Consider the following 21,732-nt stretch of genomic DNA (forward strand, 5'->3'; position numbering starts at 1 on the left):
TTACGAGTCGTACGCCTTAACCCACCTGGCCATGCCGAGCCTTTCTTCTAATCTATCAGTTCAAAAATCAAAGATGTCTATGGCGGATGGCCCTTGCCAGAAATATCTGAAACACATACAGTTGAGAATGTTTTAACAATAATACACGTGTGATAAAATCAAAAGAAGCTTTAGTAACAATTGTTTCGGAATTGTTCCGAATCCCATCGGCGTTAAAAACACAAACAATTTATTCACATTTTTAAAAACCAGTATCAGACACTAAAACAAGAAGCTAAAAAACACAAATTTAAACTTTAGTATTGTAACTGAATGTACGATAAAACGTGACACACACACGTTTCGTCCACTTGTTAAAAAGAATTCTATGACGAAAGGCTTAAATAAAAGTTTATGCACTGGACCTTTAAAGTAATATAAAGAAATAAATGTTGGGTGGTCACTGAAAACGGAAAAGCTTTCTTTAATAAATAGTTGGTGATCTCTTGTTCCGAAGTCGAAAATATGGAAGTTTTTCAAGGTTGAATTGTTATTATTGTCATATGTATGTGTATGTGACGTATAGATTTACCAGTATTTATAACTACCTCAAGAATATAGGGATAGGCATAGTGTCTTTAGTTTTAAACAAATTTTTAACTCTTAACGTTGAATTAAAAATTAAATGTAGATTAATTTTCAGGTAATATATCTTGGTTATTCTTCAGCTTCGTGACTTCAGTTTAAAACTTTGTTTACCCCTGAGATGAGTGATAAGAACTAATGAGTATTTGGAGACAAGGTGTGACTTCTTGGTTGGTTCTATTTTATTTGTTAAAAATGTTCGTGTGGTAGAATGTAAGAAGTTAAACGTATAGCAATTACTTTATAATATGTAATGAAATTTGAAAATTTCTTAGTGAAGATAGAAACAGCCCAGACAGATAAGCTCTATTTATAAGATTTAGAACAAGTTACGAGCCTATCGAAACGAGTGTATCAACCAGTAAATGAATATTTTTTACGGTAAACAGATGTAACAAAAAGTGTTTATTTTTTTACTTCCACGTCTAAAAATTAAATGTATTGGTTAGTATTACAATGCTTCTAATATTTATAATAAAACGAAGTTTTATACCCGTTGATTCAGTTGTAAAAGTGAATTTATTAATAGTTTTTTTATTTTTAAAATGAAATATGTAAAAAATACACTAAAGTTGGAAAAAAGTACAACACGTTCAAAACGACGAAATGAAACGTTGTTGTAAACAACAAACAAACAAACGTACGATAGGAAAAAATACATAATAAAAGTCAATAATATAGTTGTATTGTCTGTATGGATAACTTGTTAAATTAATATAGCTATCAATAACGCAAGTTATTTATTATTTGTTTTAACAAATATAATGTATAAATATAATTATATGAAAATGAACCTAAATTTAGATATAGTGATTAATAAATATGTACATTTTCTTATCAAATTTACTTTCTTGAAACTGAAAAAGTTTAAATAGAAAATATAATATAGAAGATACAAGTTTTGTTTAGGGACTGTAATATAGAAAATACAAGCTTTATAGGGACTGTAATATAGAAAATACAAGCTTTATAGGGACTGTAATATAGAAAATACAAGCTTTATAGGGACTGTAATATAGAAAATACAAGCTTTAAAGGGACTGTAATATAGAAAATACAAGCTTTATAGGGACTGTAATATAGAAAATACAAGCTTTATAGGGACTATAACGTAGAAAATACAAGCTTTATAGGGACTATAACGTAGAAAATACAAGCTTTATAGGGACTGTAATATAGAAAATACAAGCTTTATAGGGACTGTAATATAGAAAATACAAGCTCTATAGGGACTATAACGTAGAAAATACAAGCTTTATAGGGACTATAACGTAGAAAATACAAACTTTATAGGGACTATAACGTAGAAAATACAAGCTTTTTAGGGACTGTAATGTAGAAAATACAAGCTTTTTAGGGACTGTAATGTAGAAAATACAAGCTTTTATGGACTGTAATATAGAACATATAAGCTCTGTAAAAAGGGTAATGCGTATTTATTTTGTATGTTAGGTCAAATAAAAAATTATTGGAATTAACATGAAAGCACAAAACATTAAGTTACATATTTCGTATTTCAGACAATATAACAAAAAAAGTGTGTCATTGCGCTGGCAGGCAATTTAAAACATACAGTTTCAATCACTAACAAACAACGTATCACACTCTTGGTCATAAGTGATTATTCCGCGTTACAATATAAACTCACAGTTTGAATTGTAGTACTTATAAGAATCTCCTGGTTTATCTAAAAACGAGTTCAAGCCGTGTGCGAAAGACAATGCAAGATAGAGACGTGTAGTCTTGCTAAGATATATATTTTTACCTATTTTGTGCTTTGTATTCTGGTATTAGTGTGTAAATTACTATACTGAAGAAATAAAAACACTCTATGCATTTATAATTTTCATATGTAAATATATTAATCAATAAATATATATGTGTATATATATCATATGGAAGTACCTGAACCATAAAAGTATATAAGTAAGGTGACAGAAAAGGATATTCCAAATTATATTTCGATAAGTTTATTTCTATAAATTTTTGAATACGTTAAAAACTCATGAACATTTTTTACTGTACAGTTAAAGATAAGTTGAACTACGTTATGTATGTATAAATCAATGATAGTCTGTCTGTATAGTGCAGCAGCTTACACCCAAGATCCTTATCTTCCACTCATATTCCTTCTTTGTGTCTGATTTCTGGGATTGGTGAAAAGTGTTTGTTAAAAATGGAAACAAAAATATTCATGTAACGTAAACGATACACACCACTTAAAAGAATAAATGTTCTAAATACTATTTAGGCCCAATTTCATGCAATTCTCGTTTATGTATACCTAAGATATTGAAACATAATTTTAAATATAATTAAATATCGTTTGTAATATTTTTAACCTCTACAAAAATCGCTTCAAATCCCAGTTTATGAAATTCGATATCCTGGACACTTTTGGAAGATTTATATTTCCTCTTCTGGGGTGTTGTAATGAAAAATAATTTCAAATTTTATTCATTATAGATCCATTTCTCTTGTTTGTTGTATCTTTCCCTTCCTGTTGGATTGATATATGTAACATCTTATCGTTGACAGAAGTTGTGCAACAAGTCACCTTCATGTGAAAAATATGTTTATATTATGTGGTTTTGTAATTACGTTTTCGTTCGTTTGCTAAGTAGAAAAGAAATGGCAGAACAGAATGGAAACGTTAAATAGTAAAATACCCCTAGTAAAGACACTACAGGTAAGTTCACTGTGTAACTTAACAGTATATTAATGAACAATTAATCTACTATACTCTTGCAGGGTTGGGTTGGGCTATCATATTGTTTCGTTGAGGGGTTAAAAGAGATTATAAAAACACGTTGAAAAATTACCGGACTTTTTGTGATGGGTCACTATCAAGTATTGTTATTTAAAATGATTTCTGCTTAGCACGTGCTTGAGTTTAGTTGTTAGTTTTAGAAATTAATAATATGAAAACATTTTTCTCTTTCCATCCTGTATTAATTAATTAATTAATCTTCTTTTCTCTGGTTCCTAATCATCCTAGAAAAACAAGTATTTGTAAATGAAAATATTTCTATATATATCTATTTCGTGGTAGCCACGAGCGAGAACTGGAAGTGTGCGATAAATAAAACATACTTGAACAGATGTTGGGTTGTTTAAATTATAACACTTTGGAATAATTTTTTGTCTGGTCATGCTCTACATAACGATCGTGCATCTTTAAAATATCCTGCAACGTAATTTACATAGCAAAAGGCTCCAACATAAGTTTTTTTTTATTTCCAAAATACTTCACTCCTCCCTCCTTGTTTCCACAGTCCATCTAATATATGATCACACAGAAATCCATAAGTGTTGCATCTGGCGTCCCGACGCCAAATAATTTCAAAATATAGTTGTTATACATGTTGTTCCACTTCGAATTTATACCGACTCTAGTTGTCAAAAGACGTGCTAGTTTATATATTTAAAATAATTTTAGTATAGCGTACATTTGTTGTTTGAATCTGTACGTGTGAAAGCAAATTAATAAATAAGTAGTAAGGATTTATCTTTTATGATGAAGTTTATTAATTTAAATAATTCTAATAAGAACAAAAGTGCTGAATTTAAACATAACATATTGATACAGTGCTACAAAGACTTATGCAATACTGATTAGTTTTGTGGCATGCAAAGAATTTGATACAATCAATGATTTAAAGTCGGTACAAAAAAAAATGAAACGTTTAGAATCAGTTCCTATAGAAAAGATGTTTATTAATAAGTTGTGGCGAAATAATAGCAACAAAGAACGTTTTCATTAGGATTTTGACCGATAGATAGATTATTTAACTAAAGAAATATTGGAATTGGTTGCTAAGATATTCTGTGTTGTGGTTTATCTGTTTTTAGAAAGTTTCAGTTGTTTGAGATTAAATGTTAAAACATACAGTTTCTGTTCAATTTGTCGAACTATTTGTTTTCCTATAACACAATTTAAAGTAACGAGAAAGTTTCATATTTGTGTAACCACTTACATAATGTTTAGATATATACCACTAAACTACGTGAAGTTAAAGAAAAATAAATCATCTACCACCAAAATGTGATTTATATGGGCGGAGAGTTTACTGACTTGAATTCACTATTTTTCCACACCTATTAAAGTAGGTGGTGCAATAAGTAAAAATAAACCCTCACTTTTCTTCATATGTCATTCAAAGAGGTTTAGGACTATTGATTTTGTTCCGAGCTAGATGTATTTCTCATAGGTATATTACACACACACCTTCTAATAAAACATTACAACTAATTCAGAGTTACGTACTACTTACATATACGTCCTACTTAAATTGTAAAAGCTAAACCTTTTTATTTATTAGAATGCAAAATTAGTTTGAACTAATGCAAGTATAGAGAATGAATGAAGTTTTAAAGAAGTTATTCAGATTATATTAGAAAATATAAAATAAAACGAGTTTTAATTTAATAGCGGATTATTAATTTTCAGTCACGCGTCCTATAAAACAGTCTTCAGGTAATTAAGTTTTAAAATTAATTATAACTTTTCAAATCGTGGCTAAATACAAATTATCATTATTCTTACATACTGTATATTTTAAATTGATTTTTTTATGAAAATAGGCTTATTGAAATTGTTATAAATAATTTTCTTCTCTTGTTCTGTGTGTGTGTTTTCTTATAGCAAAGCCACAATGAGATATCTGCTGAGTCCATTGAGAGGAATCGAACTCCTGATTTTGTCTTGTTCTATAATTACGTACAGTATAAAGACTTACACATAAGAATCTTCATTTAGGCAAAATTTAATTAAAATATATAATTCTGAAATAGGTAATTCTACCAAAACTGTTTATCGAGCAAAACTAGAAATCAAAAACATTTTAATACTTGAAGTGAAAGGACATTAATTATTTTATAAATTAAAAAAATTGGTCTTGATATTAATTTAAATGTTTTTGATAAAATATTTTTCTTTTCTAATATAAGTCTTTTCCTCTCTTGTATTCATAAGAGTATTATAAGTTCAGGTTTTACGTAATTTGTAATAAGTTATAATATTTCATAATTACCTGAAATATTCATACAAAAATTCATGTTTAATGGATTTAATAAATAATGATTAAATAGAATTATTAAAACATATTTTGTATGTACAAAAATGTTTTATTTAAATATAATGAAACAAATGTTAAAATTTTAAATTTCGGAAAAATATTTTTCGTTTTTAATAACATCATTTTAATATTTTGGCACTATTTTCATGCGCGTATTAAAACCGTTATCCCACATAAATAGGTAAATTCTTACAAAGTGTAGATTAAGTCTTAAAATTAGCAGTTACAGTATTCTTATGAGTAAATTTAATGGGTGGAGATTGGGAATTATACTAGCTGAAATAACTGGTTTGTTACAAGTACACTTTGTCAACTTACAACTCATATTAACTTATTAATTTCAGCTTTAACTACAACAGTGGGTGCTGGAATGCCCAGCTCAGGAGATAATATTATCTTACTCGCCCCCAGTTTTACATTTATTTAGAGAGCAGTCATCTTCCCTCAGTTTCCTGGAGCCTGTGAAGGGCGATATAGATGAGGGACCTTGTGGGTTTGTGCACCAATATCTTGCTCTTCTGACTCATGTTTATACCTCCCCCTATTTTACTTTTATTCTCCTTTCTTTAATATGTGAAACTAGAAAACGGAGATGAATACGAATGGTTTCGTTTGTTTTGAATTTCGCGAAAAGCTGCACGAGAGCTTATCTGCGCTAACCGTTCCTAATTTAGCAGTGTAAGAGGAAAAGCAGCTAGTCATCATCACCCACCGCCGATTCTTAGGCTACTCTTTTAACAACGAATAGTGAGATTGACTGTAACATGATAACCCCCCACACACACACACACAGCAGAAAGGGCGAGCATGTTTGGTATGACGGGGTTTCAAACCCGCGACTCTCGGATTACGAGCCGAACGCCTTAACCCACCTGGCTATGCCGGGCCATTACGAACGTTGAACGGTTTATCCTCACCGATATGTGGGTCTTACTTTCATAGTCACCTCCAGAACCCAGGGGACATCTTACGTCCCAACAGTCTGTACTATGGTGGTGTTTTTAAAATACTCAGGTTTTTACTGTAGTTGTTAAGGCTTGTTTTGATAACTTAAAGCATATTTTGCCTTGCTGATTTTAACACAATGCCTACTTTAATGTTAATATTTACTTTACTGTTGAAAAAAATATTTATACATGTATATCTATATTTATTTGATAATGCTTTTATAGAATTTTTCAAGTAGGTAAAACACTTGATTATTAAAGTGGTTAAATCACAAGTTAGGTTTTATTAACGTGATTTTCTTTGTGCGTGTAATATTTCTATATATAAATATAGGGGTGTATGTTAATTATATTTAAAATTATTTACTCGTCGTAAATAGTCGTGCTTAGAAATGACTTTTTTTCCTTATTTTATTCTATAGTTGTGAAACGTATATAAAATTACGCATAAGAATCTTCAAGTGAACAAAATTATCTCATTTCTGAGGTTTGTAAAAGTTGTACGGTAGATACAATACGGTCCCCATGTAATTTATGTTTCTGTTAATGTACATTTCCATTCAGCTTAAACTTGATACATTCCTATACCTTCATCATTCCCGTGCAATGATTGTAGATCTATAGCTGGCAACGCGGTCAATCATAATACAAGCACAAGATATTGATTTTAGATTTACAACAGAAAATGTAGTGAAAACAACCGTTTTAACGTGTTTGACGGAAACGTTTCTTCGAGTTAAAACAACAATAAAATATCGTTTATGTTATGTATAAAATTTAATAGAATATTTTTTTATACATTCAAACACACGTTCTAGAAAACAACATTTTTACTTGGTTAGTTTGCCAAGGGTACGTGATGTAAAATATACCTGTGAGACCACAGTTGAGTGAACTCGAAGAAAAGTGACATTGCCGTGACACAAATCATCCAAAGAGTTACGTATCTGTGTTTGAGTATACTTATCTTTCTTTTAACGCTGCTTATGATGGTAAAACAAGACACGAGCTACCTTCCTGGTGACGAGAAATCCATTTGAAATAAAAATGTATCTCAGTATCTTAACCTGAAGATGACCTAGGAGGGTTGAAATGTTGTTCTCTCCTTGTCAATAAAAGTGTTAACACCCATATACCAGTCGTTCTGAGACACGAGTTACTTTATTAAACGTTTCGGAACCTTCAAAATTTTATCTTCAGTAACACAAAGGTACAAAATAAACATTTCATTTGTGCCACATGTTTTTCATTTTTTTCTTATTTTACTATTTATACTTGAGTTGTTTAATAATTATATATTACAGATTCTATCATATTTCTCTTGTAATTACCACTGTACTAGTTTTGTATCACTAGGTTACTGAAGATGGAATTCTGAAGATTCCGAAACGTTTAATGAATGCTTTACATTATGTTACTGTTTTTCTTTATTAATAAAGTACGTTTCTCAAAACAATGAATCAATTACCAGCTTATAATAGTGTTTGGTTATGTATCACGTGCTTAACCCATGTTTACTTGATATAAAATATACACTCAAGTTTTATTATTACTTATAGTTTCTAATTCTATTTATGGCAAAACTACCAAGGTTTTCTACCGCCGTCCCTCGTTTTGAATCACTAACTGTAAGAAGGCAGTTAGTGGAAAGCACATGCTACCTTTGCTAAGAGATCAGCTATAATTTTTATAACGCATTCACAGCTCCAGCTGTGGAGAATATTTTGTGGCATCACTAGGATTCGAATCCTGCTTATCTGTTACAAAAGCCAAAAAATCTTCTGTAGAGCGTCTTGGAACATGGAATGAGTTGATGCTAAAATTACATTATCCATAATAATATAACTTCAGTATAGTTGTATATTCTATCATTTGAAGGTTTTTATTCCTCGGTACAAAACCTATACATATACATAGGATATATAATAAACGTTATTTCTCTGAGAATCCTGTTAAAACTTAGTACGTATTTTCATACTTTCAGTTAACATGTTTAATTAGAAAACACGCCTAACAAAATATATAAAATACGCTTTTCTCGTTAGCAATAAGTAGGATTTATAACAGGTTACCAATAATGTTGTGAAAATTATACCGTCATTGAAATTCTAACAGACATAACGGAAAGGAAAAACGCATGACACAATTGCTAGACGTCCAATCAGAGGGCTGAATTATTTTTAATCTTTCGTTGACTTAAGTAACGAAGTAACCAGCAAACAGTGTAACCTGTTGGATGGATGCTAATATATGTATGATAAACATTGTGAAATTATGCTTTTCAAATTTCATGAGTAATAACTTGTTCATACATAAAAAAGTGTATAGTTATTAGATATCTTGATACGATGATATAGTTAATATATTTCATTTCATTTTACTCGTTCCTTGAAGAAATGTAGCCGAAAATATCATTTAAAAAAAAACCAAACAATGATCCATTATTTTATTTCTCCACTGTAGCAAGTTATGTTTTTTTTTTTTCTCTAATCAGTTTTCGAAACAACTTTAAGGAAGATAAAATCTAATCGACTGCACGTTTAATGAGAGTAAAATCAGAAGGCATGTGCGTATTGCGTATCTGTACGGAAGCTTTTATTCACTCTTTTAATGTTCTTGCTGAACGTACAGCACACGAGTCTCGTACTTTGCACATTGGTCTAATGTACTATCTTACACATACGAATATAAATTAAAAATCATAAGTATTCGCAACATATGTACGACGTTGTTTTGAAAATTACTTAGAGTTTTATATTTTCATATAATTATATATATATAAATGGTGTGTGTGTCATATACATGTAACTTCACATATAAGAGCGCTAGTGATTATCGCATCTATATACGAAAAATCATTGTTTTTACTTTACTATTAATTTTGTAATTATAATTCACCCGTCACTGTTGTCGTTCTATTTTCAGTCCATCCCTGTTTGTCTGCAAACCTTTTTATATGAAATGAAACGGAGTCAAAGAATTTATATGTATACAAAGAGTGAGTTATCTGCGTATCATAGGTAAACTTAGAAATACAAGAGGAAAGTGGAATACAGGGCCTTAGTTTTCCGAGGAAAGTGGAATGTGTTATGTCTCAAAGGGTCTTAAGAGGAAAGAAATGGAATGTGTTAAGAGACGTCTCATAAGAGACCTTAGTTTTCCGAGGAAAGTGGAATGTGTTATGTCTCATAAGAGACCTTAGTTTTCCGAGGAAAATGAAATGTGTTCTGTGTCATAAGAGACCTTAGTTTTCCGAGGAAAGTGGAATGTGTTATGTCTCATAAGGACCTTAGTTTTCCGAGGAAAGTGAAATGTGTTCTGTGTCATAAGATACCTTAGTTTTCCGATACACCTCTACCACAATACATGCTGACAACGAAACAGTATTGATTTATACAAGTTTTCGCTTCATGGTTAACAGCGTGTCCCACGCCAGTCACAAAACGTTATTGATTATTTCCAGGGCTACAAACACAAAGCAAGTCTATACGGATTGGCGGGATTCTTATATTTATTAACGGCTATGTTAATACTAATGTAAACACGCAACTGGCGTTTCGCCTAACGAATCTTTCTCGCACGCACAGAACTCACCTTAAAATAAAATACGTTACCGGTATACAGCAATGTTTCCTTCTTTGGATTGTAATGATAAACGCTTACAAACCAGAAAACACACTTTAGTTGTGCACTTGAATATTTACATAACCATTAGATGTTGGCATAGAATAACCACAATGTGCGAAAAACAACACTACCTTAAAACGATAAATCTTATTTCGCAAACACCTGTATATCATATAATTTGTGAGCCAGACTTAATATAACATTAAGACACTTTCTGCTAATCTAAAGTTGGCCTAAGAAGGTCGAAACGTTATTATCTACCTTATTTTAATAAATGTTTTAATACCTATACCAGCCGTCTTGAGGCATTAAGAAACCCATGAACTGGCTTAACCCTAGCTTTGACATACGTTTTACCTCAACTTTCACAAGCCAGCGAGAAATGAGTGACTGCACTTATATTCGTCATTGGAATTAGCCCTATGATATTTTTAATGTAAAGTTTAATTATGTAATAAGTCTAATACTGATATCTTATTAGAAGTATAATTGTTATTGTTTGTTTGTTTGATTAAGGTAAGCTTAAATTTACCCACCACGAGTATCAAAATCTGATATTTAACGTTACAAATGTTTACTGTTAAGCCAGTGTTAGTGAAAGCACAATGACGTGATTCAAAACAACACGTTCATATTGAGTATTTCCAAGTTTAATCACGTTTGACCAAAAGTTTACCAGTTTATATGGAATTCAAAACTACAAGACATTTAAAAATAAAACGAAAGCATGTTTTGTTTCAACACAAACCCATACAACCGACAAGGGAATCGAACGCTTCATTTTCAGGTTTGTAAATCCGTAACCTTACCTCTGACATACTCAAGTTTTAAATGAATTCTAAATTACTGTTTCTTGTCATTTTACTTATACTGTGAGATATAATTTCATTTTGCATGGCCCCTAGTGGCATAGCGAATTTCTGCGGACCTTTTCTACTATCAACTGGCTTTCAATACCCGTGGTAGGCAAAGTACAGATAGCCCTTTATGTAGTTTTGTGTTTGATAACAAAAAACATTTTATATTTTTATGGACAAAATATATCGAATTAAATGACAACAAGTGGTTTTTACTGAGAGCTTCATAATTAACTTTTAGGGCATTTATTTTCCAAACGGGTAATATAACCAGAGTTTATTCTTATTTCAAAATCACTGACTTCAGGCTTTAAAAATTCTTATATTCCTAAAATTCGCTGATGTGATATCCACCGATAATGTTCTACTTTTATCAGGTGGTTAAGGCACTCGACTCATAATTCGAGGGTCGCGGGTTCGAATCCCAGTCGCAATAAACATGCTCGCCCTTTCAGCTGTGAGGCCGTTAGAATTTGACGGTCAATCCCACTATTCGTTGGTTAAAAGAGTAGTCCAAGAGTTGGTGGTGGGTGGTGATGACTATTTGCCTTCCCTCTAGTCTTACACTGCTAAGTTAGGGACGGTTAGCGCAGATAGCCCTCGTGTAGCTTTGCGCGAAATTCAAACAAAACCCTGCAAGAAATTCATCTGTCAATGAGTCAAGATAAAATTCAGGAAAACAAATTTATTGAAACTTCAACTCGAAGGTCACGATAAAATTAATTAATTAAACACGAAGAATCTCACTGTTTTATTCTGGCTAATACTTTACTGATTTATACTTCGAATTTCAATATTTTTATTTCAGTGGGTTCTCTACATTTAAAAAAAATACATTTTCTTGAAATGTTTTGTCCTTCACATTGTTGTATTTTTTTCTAACATCAAAAAAATATTGAGTGTATATTTGTGAACTTACCTGAATAAAATATTATACATGTTCAATTATATAATATTTTTTATTGCAGTATAATGAAATTGGATATAAAGAGAAAAAATACAGAACCTTACAACTTACTTTCGTACCAAAACGCATGTGGAAACGACAGTGTTACTTTCCAAATTCATGAATGAAAGTTCCATTTATGAGACACATTTTTTCTGTATTATGAATAATTTCAAATAGAAAACTTAACACTATTATTTAATTGGATACTTTATTTTTATATACGCTAGTTTCAGAAAACTACAGACGAACAATTTACACCCTTGTCGATCTTTTATAATCTCACAAATAAGGTAGGCCACAACTACTATTTTATATGTAATCTTATTTTTCATATGACTTAGAAGAAAATCTCATCGTAAGATAACCAATGAATCGTCTTCAATGCAGGTCCAGTATAACTTAAGTCTGAAACCAACTTGAAGAATGACGTAACAACTGAATTGTTTTGAAGATGAATCAAGCATGATGCGCGACGACAAATAATTTTATAAAGCAGCCTGGTTATAAAGTAACCTGTTGAATCAGTTGAAGATCCACCACCTACGATATACCTGTTGTGCTATCGGTAATATAGACTTATTATCAATGAATAAAACCTGAACGATTGAGAAATACATCTATCATGACGTGCCAACAAAATCGTTTTGAAAAGCCGATTAGAGTGCAGCCAATAACTTATTCGATATACTATGATAAGTGTATACAATCTCTTATTGTATTATATTAGTAGCTGTATTCAGTTTAACACCAACTGTATTGGTCTTATATCCTGAGCATTTACTCGCATATTATAAACTTTCAGTTTGTTCTGTCTTTCAATTTGTATCTGACTTTCAGCCCTTTAATACTTTTTAAAATAACCCGAATAAAGCTATTAATATTTTAGTGACTCGAATAGTTTGTATCCTATATGTTATATTTATATATTATTTTTAAGTATGATAAAATGTAAACCACAATAGTGAAGTTCTTTTTTTGTGTCTACAATATTTAACCTCAAATAGATTCTACATGATGTATGATTCCACCATGAACATGTTCCTGTATTTTAATAGAGCTTTATAAGACCACATTATTAGTTTCCCATTGATTATAAATGATATATTTTTTCTTATATTATACTAAACAATACATGACATTCAATAGAGAAGAAAATCACATTCAAAAACCAATTAAATGTATTACTCCAATTTTAACATTGAATAAATAAGCTGCTATATTACTGAACGGATAAAGATTAAACTATTGTTATACTTCTCTTGAATCCAGCAAACAACCCTGAGTAATTTACTGACAATATTTAAAGTTCTGGAACTGAGAATAAAGCACACGTCGTGATTAAGTATACGGCATGCACAGTCTAACTGTCGGTATCTGTACCACTTTAATATAGAAACTAACTACTGCTGTTGTTACAAGACACAGTTCAGTCTTCCTTGTATTAAATGGCATGTTTAAAAGTTGGTATAACTGTCGGTATCTGCACTACTTTAATATAGGTACTGACTGCTGTTTTTGTTACTAGACACAGTTCAGTCTCACTTGTATGAAATGGCATGTTTAAAGTTGGTATAACTGTCGGTATCTCAGGTATAAATGGTCTAGATGACGTAATTAACTGAATTCCCGAGCTCAGCCATACCGAGATGAATGGTAGGAGTGAACAACGACCAATATATTAGAGAGAAAAAAAACGTTCCATGAACGACATTTCTCTCTAACATGGTGACAATAGGTACTTAAAATAGTCTGTCAACTGAAACCAGCTGTTCTTCAAGTGTGTACCACAACTCGTATATAATAAAATTCACATAGAAAAGACACTTGCACGCGTATGCTTCTACGGTGAAACGGACTCGAATAATTTTTTTTCCACACACATATAGATCATAATTGCAGATTCATATTATAACGTTAGCTATATATCTTCGTTTTACGACCCGACATGGCCAGGTGGTTAAGGCACTCGACTCGTAATCTGAGGTTCACGGGTTCGAATCCTGGTCACACCAAATATACTCGCCCTTTCAGCCGTGGGGGCGTTATAACATGACGGTCAATCTCACTATTCGTTGGTAAAAGAGTAGCCCAAGAGTTGACGGTGAGCGGTGATGACTAGCTGCCTTCCCTTTAGTCTTACACTGCTAAATTAAGGACGACTAGCGCAGGTAGCCCTCGTGCAGATTTGCGCGAAATTCAAACGAAACCAAATCGTTTTACGATACACTGTCTTTATGCGATAATTAGTTTCGTACATACAGTTTTACATAACATGGACGTTCATTAATAATTATACATAAATAAATAAACTGAACGAGTAATAAATATGTGTTTCAGAGGTTCATTGGTCTCCTGATAGTATCTACCTAAAATATTTTCTGGCTTACATCGTATAATATTTAATATTAATTTATAATAATGCCTTAATCAGCGGGTACATTGAGCGTATTAAAACTTACAATACATCACAACAGGAGCTTGATGTGTCACGACACGATCCAATTGTGTGCAAGATTGCAAGTGTCACAATTCCTGTGCAGTTTAACAGTAATCTTGTTCTTAAGTTAACATTCATTCTCCTCACATGACACATTGAATAACGTTGCATTTGCTACTTAATGTGTCCCAAAATTCACAGTTGGCATACGCTGTTCAGGAGTTGTGGAATACCTCAAAAACGAAAACTATATAATGTAACGAAAAACTCGCAGTCTCACTAAAGTGCTCAAATGATCTCACGAAAGTGCTCAAACGATCATGCGATAGCTAATGACACGTATTACTGGCCGACGAAATGCATTCCTTAGATGAAGTTTTCTTAACGTCTTCTTATACTCATAGAATCTTGCGAATGAGCAGACATGGTTGATATTTCATCCGAACTTCATGTCCTCGCGAAAATTAGTGAATGACTAACCCCTGATGGCGATTATTTGGAGGTTTCGTATATTCAGTAAACCTATGGAGTTAGTGACCCATGGTGTTCATTTCGGGACTCGTGTGCTCAGAAGTAAGCACTTAATAAACCCATATTCATAATCAACTACTTCAAGTCGTAATACGTTTATTAGACTCGTCCATAGAATACTGTTCCTATGCGTACATGCTATTGATGTTATTCAAAGATATTTGTTGATATCGTGTTAACAGCTTCTTCTCAAGAAAGTTAACATTAATCGTTAATATAACACCTATTTCATAGAATTAATTATGTGTTAGTGTTATGTTATGTCCTAAACACACTGTGATAACATACAAATCTCAAAGTTACGAGCTCTTGCAAGAAAATCCACTTATGAACGTACACTACTAAAAGGCAAACCTATCGAGTTGCCAATTATCCTTCCTTTAAACAAAGGTACGTAATACAGAACTAAATATCATTTAGATTGAAACCATTAATATTTTTGGCCGATAGCTGATAATATGTAGCTTCTTTATTCTACATCTGTGGTCCAAATCATTCTTTATTTATTTCATCAGACTCATTGCAACAACAGCAAATATTTAGATATTAAAAGTAATTGGATGGTAAATGAAATTCAATCGCTGCTCGGAATATTCACTTTTACGTTCCTTGTTCACACGTCTGCGGACTTACAACACTAGAAACCGGGTTTCGATGCCCGTGGTGGGCAGAACACAGATAGCCCAATGTGTGGCCTTGTGCTTCATTATAAACAAATCCTTTACATGAACATATTACGTACATTTTCATTGTGTATGTTTGTTTTTTTTTGGTTTTTGAATATCACGCAAAGGTACTCGAGGGCTATCTGCGCTATCCGTCCCTAATTTAGCAGTGTAAGACTAGAGGGAAGTCACCTAGTCATCACCACCCACCGACAACTCTTGGGCTACTCTTTTACCAACGAATAGTGGGATTAACCGTCACACTATAACGCCCCCACGGTTGAAAGGGCGAGCATGTTTGGTGCTACCTGGATTCGAACCCGCGACCCTCGGATTACGAGTGGAACGCCTTAACACACTTGGCCATGCCGGGCCTATTCATTGTGTATATGACAGATGTTACATTATTTTAAATTCAAAAACAGTCACTAAATTTTCGCGTTTTTTTTTTTTTTTTCTGTCGTTATTTCCGCTGTTTGTATTTGGCATTCACAAAGAACTTCATTTGGAAAGCAAAAACGTCTCAATAGGGAACATGTCAGATTTTGTAATTCAGCTTTAGTGATGACGACGGGAAACAAGAACAGTGAGAAGGGATTTACAAGTGCGCAGTTATTTCAGTTTAAACGACCAGTCTCGTTCTGTGTAAGGTATCTCCGACAACGTAGCCCATAGGTGTCTAGTGTTTTTATGAAGCACGCATGTACGTCTAGAGGTTTTCGGAGAATGATATAGAGGGATTACAACTGAACTTATGGTAGCCCACAGAATATAGATACATAGTTGTAGCAGAACGTGGAGTTTGTTTGTTGGCCTTTAGCAGCTGATGTCGAGACGATGGTGGGCAGAATCGGCGATCAGCCTGTGGATATCGGCAGGCGGTCTATTGAGAGGATACCAAGAGCGAACTCTAAATCATGAACTATTCAGCTTTTCTAGTACAGACTGTCACATACAGCTAGGCTGTATTCATAGTAAGTACTCGTTAAAGTTCTTATCCTCCTGCGAGTACTGATTTGTAATTTTTTTCTCAAAGTCGTACACAAAGACAAATTTCTATCTATTTTAGGAAACAAACGAAAGGAAAACTACTGTTGTATACAGATGAGTAGAACAACACGTGTATTGCCGGTATATATCTGTACACAATGTGCTTATATTACAGATAGACTCATACCCCCAGATCATGTTTATCATAATATTATGAGACTTATTGTGAATCTGATAATAAAAGCTTAATAAAAAAAACAACAAAAAACACCGATATCGAATCCAAAAAGTTTCAAGTATTAACATTGCAAGTCCGCAAACTTACCGCTGTACAAGCACGTGACTGAAACTTTTGAACTAAGTTTTGCTATTACTTAGTTACAACGTGCTAGTTTTCGCACTGTCCCTTTTTTAATGAAGCATTGGAAATATTGTGATTAATCTAACACGCGAGTCCGAATAAGTTATCCATACTTTGACAGTGAGATTTTCCATATTTACAAGTATTTGATTTCCTTTACGTGGTAACAAAGAGTTGTAACTAAATAATACTTCAGGAGTTGTTTGGTCATCATCACCTGTAACTTCTGTAAGTTATAAATAGTGAAATACAAACCTTCAGAAAAAATTATCTAAGAATCAGATCTGTAGCAAAGAATTAAATAAAAATTCACAGAAGATTGCAGGTGTTTCTAATTTTAAGAAAAAGGCTTACGACTTTAACTAAAATCCTATGTAGGTGTTCTTTCACAGAGGCCAATTTTGATTACGTTCTTTAGTTGTACGACTTAGCTGTGTGATAAAATTGTAATTTTCTAGCAAGTAACATTCATTGTAATATGCACCGTATATACAGGTATCCGAAAAGTCTGCAAATATAGGTATTGAAGCTATTTTTACAGATTGTATTCCACATGTTGTCCTTGTAATTCAAAACAAGTTTGGAGACGGCATTTCCATTCTCTTTGAACGCAGACAGTCTAGCTGTTTTGCGTCAATAAACGCCAAACAATCGAACAACCATCTTTGAAATATATTCGTATCATTGTCAACAGTCCGACAGTCGTGAATTCGTTGTTTCAGATGTTCAGTGTCCCTGGTCTATTATTTGTACACAGGTGTGATAAATTCAACAGTAACCTTCCGCTGGAATCACCCTTCTCTGCTACATAACAATATTACGTCAACACTGTCATGCTTAAACAACGCTACAATCTGTCATTTATCTGAAGTTAAGAACAGCTGCCAATCATCTGCGGTTCCAGTCTTTTCGGACACCTTGTATATAAATCTCTGACCACATAAACGAAAGTCCTATATATTTAAATTGGTTGTCCTAAAAACAAACACAGATGGTATTATCTGTTCTCTAGCAACACTAGATACGCCCTATCCTTTCTTTAAGGTTATTCTTATTAACAGCATTGGTTAATACTTTTATTATAACTAAATTAATTATTAACATCACTTATTTTTATTTGAAATATTATTTCGCATTGTTAGCTTAGTTTATAGATTTAGGTTTGGTTTGGTTTGAATTGTGCGCAAAGCTACTCGAGAACTATCTACGTTAGCCGTCCCTAATTTAGCAGTGTAAGACTAGAGGGATGGCAGCTAGTCATCACCACCCACCGCCAATTCTTGGGCTACTTTTTTACCAACGAATAATGTGATTGACCGTCACGGCTGAAAGAACGAGCATGTTTGTATAGATTTAGAACTAATCTAAACCTAATAAGTTGTCTGAGACAAATACAACTTTTATTATTGTGTGGTAGTTCACACTTGGACACCATCATCAAAAGTGATAATTTTACCACAGCGAGAATACACAATGGTAGTTAGAATATTTAACATATCTAACTTTATTTTTATTATTTATAATTTAATGTTATACTTTTATTTTATTTTATCACAATACTTATTCTGCACAGTTAGCTCAGTATAATATGGATTTAGTATTGATGTAAGCCTCTTTAGGGTACCTGATATTATTGGGTTTACAGCCGAAAATATAGTTAATATCGAGGTTACATATCCGGCAAAACAATGCATTATTAGTAATATAGTTTCAACATTATATATAAAAGTGTATACTTATTACTAGGTCTATGTGTTAAGTTCTGATTTATGTAGTTATATTGCTTTGATCAGAGGTTAATATTAATTTGTAACCTCATTATACACTGTAAGAAATATAATATAAATGTAGCTATAGCTGAATAGCTTTCAAGTGTTATAATTATTATTATAATAACCTAATAATTCATGTGGTTCAAAAATATCGTACTCTCAGTAAATTATTACGTCATTACATTTTGGTGAAAGGTTTTGTTTAAATTCCTCTTAATATTACCAGTAACATCGTTACCATTCTATAGTATTAGTTATTTTTTTGTCAAAGTTTCTGAAGTTACCAGATACCATCCCTAATTTCGAACTAGTGACGATAAGCTAGTCAGTGGCACCTCACGGTTCACTGTCATTTTTATGTGTGGGAGAGATATTCATATTTTGTGCTATTGAAAGGATTCGAACTCGGGTCGCCATCTACAAAATCTAGAAATCGACCGCAGAGCCACTCGCGCCCTCGTCATCTCCCGAAGGGAAAACAAATAAAATGATTAACAGGATATTAGCGTTGGAAAATAAGAATAATATTATTGTTAACGCTTTTAACAACTGTTAACAAAAACAAAGGTTAAAAACAAATTGAAAAGGTCTTGTGGAAGAAAAAAAGAAGGCCTAAGAAATTTTACTTTTTGGTGTTGTTTTTTTCATCTCAAAACTCTAAACCCATGTAAATAGCAAGCTGTGAAATATAGCACATTTAGGCGTACAAAATAACGGCATTGGGGAACTGTAAAGACTGTGTAAATAGTTTCGAATATTATATTGACACGCAAAATTGAAAAGGGTTTCTTTAGAAAACGCACTGATATTTTTAAATTCTTTATAAAACTCACGATCACACCGTTGTAAGTCTTGTGAAACAGCATACTAACCAGATTTTTCTTAACATGATAAAATTGTTAAAACAAAACTCAGAAAAAATAGCTTTATTTAAGATAAAGTGGGAAATGAATGACCCATGTTTTAAATATTCAAAAAAGAAATAATATTTTGTTGTTTTATAATATAATGTCAATATTTTAATGGATGTTGACGAATAAACAATTGAAAAAAAATGATTCTAAACGAATTTTCTGCTCAATAAGCAAAAAACATAATCCACATATCTACCTTATAGTCGGTCCTTGTTTGATATCTACCATATAATCAGTCCTTGTTTAATACCTAATATATAGTCAGTCCTTGTTTGACATCTACCATATAGGCAGTCCTTGTTTGATATCGACCGTATAATCAGTCCTTGTTTGATATCGACCGTATAGGCAGTCCTTGTTTGACATCTACCATATAGGCAGTCCTTGTTTGATATCGACCGTATAGGCAGTCCTTGTTTGACATCTACCATATAGGCAGTCCTTGTTTGATATCGACCGTATAATCAATCCTTGTTTGATATCGACCATATAGCCAGTCCTTGTTTGATATGTATAAACAATAATCATCAAAAAGGTGCCAAGCTTAGAATCGTTCAACAGTTAGACCGTCTCAAGTCACAATACTAGTGATTTTAATAACAATGATTAATATGTGTGTTAGGTTCGGATTATTTTTGTAAGGTTATTGTGGTATGCGATGACTACAAATTAACGTAAATTTAAGAGAACTTCTAAATCAAAATATGAGTTTTAAATCATTCACGAAACAAATAAAATTTAAGTTGTTAATGCAATAACGGCAAACGGCAAAATGTCCAGTGACGAATCATGTGTTACACGTGCGAATAAAGGGTGGAGTAAACACAGCAAAGATCGAAAAACACCACCCACTCACAAAAACAAATGGCCCGCATCATGTTACACGTGCGGACAAAGGTGAAGTAAACAGATCGAAGATCGCCGTACAAAACGTTAACATGTTTAAACACAAGAATTTCGTGTATGATTAAGTCGTAACTAAAACGATAAATATTTCACTTCTTGTTTCTACACCAAGGTAAGTAATCTCAATTCCTCTTTTCGAAACAGTGGCTAACCAAGATACAAGTTTAAAACATTTTCGATCAACTAAGTAAAATAGTGAAGTGATATATCGTGTACATTACAAATAGCTCTTTAACTAATGCGCAGTGATGGTGACGTTTCTTTGTTTATTTGTCATGTAAGTTTACTCTGAATAGATATGAAAAAAATCTGTGATAAAATAATGCTTTATTGTCGAATAAAACTTCCAGCAATGAAATGAATTCAACGTGAACTTGGTTTTTCTTACTCTTGTAAAACTATAATCAAGTTGTGGGTCGATTTCCACTACGCTAGGTGAGAAGAACTTTTCAACCATGAAAGATTTTTAAGGAAAGTTGCCGATAACATCTTAATCATTAAATTTATAATTAATATATTTTAATTTATAATGTTTCTTTACCTATGTTATTCGTTGAATCATGTTTGAAGATACTATATGTGTTGACCTTTTTCTCAATGTTGTATATTACACAAAACAAGATTGTATACTCCATAACCCTTACAATTTGTGTCCATGAAACAAAGTTGTTGATCGACCAATTCCCATAATTTACACTCTTCAAATATGTCAAATATCCTCAAAGCACACACGTATGTGTATATTTGTTACACGTGATACCTAGAAAACGGAAAGTGAGCATTCCAACAAGAAACGTGCACTTCGAAACATAAAGAAATATGTCAGGCGCCATACTTGAAACTTTAGCCGAAGGCACGGATGAAATGGACACGATTGGCTGATTAATGTCCGATAAAACGTTCGTGATCACAGGTGTCGCTACACAGAGGGAGGGACGGTAGTGACGTTGCTTATTATTGTCGTCACGGCTGAAAGTTTTATTATAATATTGTTGATAATTTTCATAATGGCTACCTTGAAAGCAAGTTTCTCTATCATATTGGGTGGAGGCATGAACATACAGAATGGTTTGA

The 21,732-nt window shown here is 32.4% G+C and overlaps 1 protein-coding gene across 5 annotated transcripts in view; it reads left to right on the forward strand.

The window, feature by feature from the left end:
* LOC143239765 (forkhead box protein B1-like) overlaps positions 1 to 21,732 on the forward strand; it is a 32,737-nt gene that overhangs the window by 4,325 nt on the left and 6,680 nt on the right. For 2 of the 5 annotated variants that reach the window (XR_013021354.1, XM_076481253.1), the window contains exon 2: positions 12,470 to 13,205. The exons of 1 other annotated variant lie outside the window; for it this stretch is intronic. The gene's annotated coding sequence lies outside the window, so the exon portion shown is untranslated. Of the gene's footprint in view, positions 1 to 12,469; positions 13,207 to 16,297; positions 16,690 to 21,732 lie in introns of those variants that run through there. 2 more of the 5 variants (XR_013021356.1, XR_013021366.1) reach the window with 2 other exon arrangements.

This window comes from Tachypleus tridentatus, chromosome 2, assembly GCF_004210375.1.
Source record: "Tachypleus tridentatus isolate NWPU-2018 chromosome 2, ASM421037v1, whole genome shotgun sequence".
NCBI lineage: Eukaryota > Metazoa > Arthropoda > Merostomata > Xiphosura > Limulidae > Tachypleus > Tachypleus tridentatus.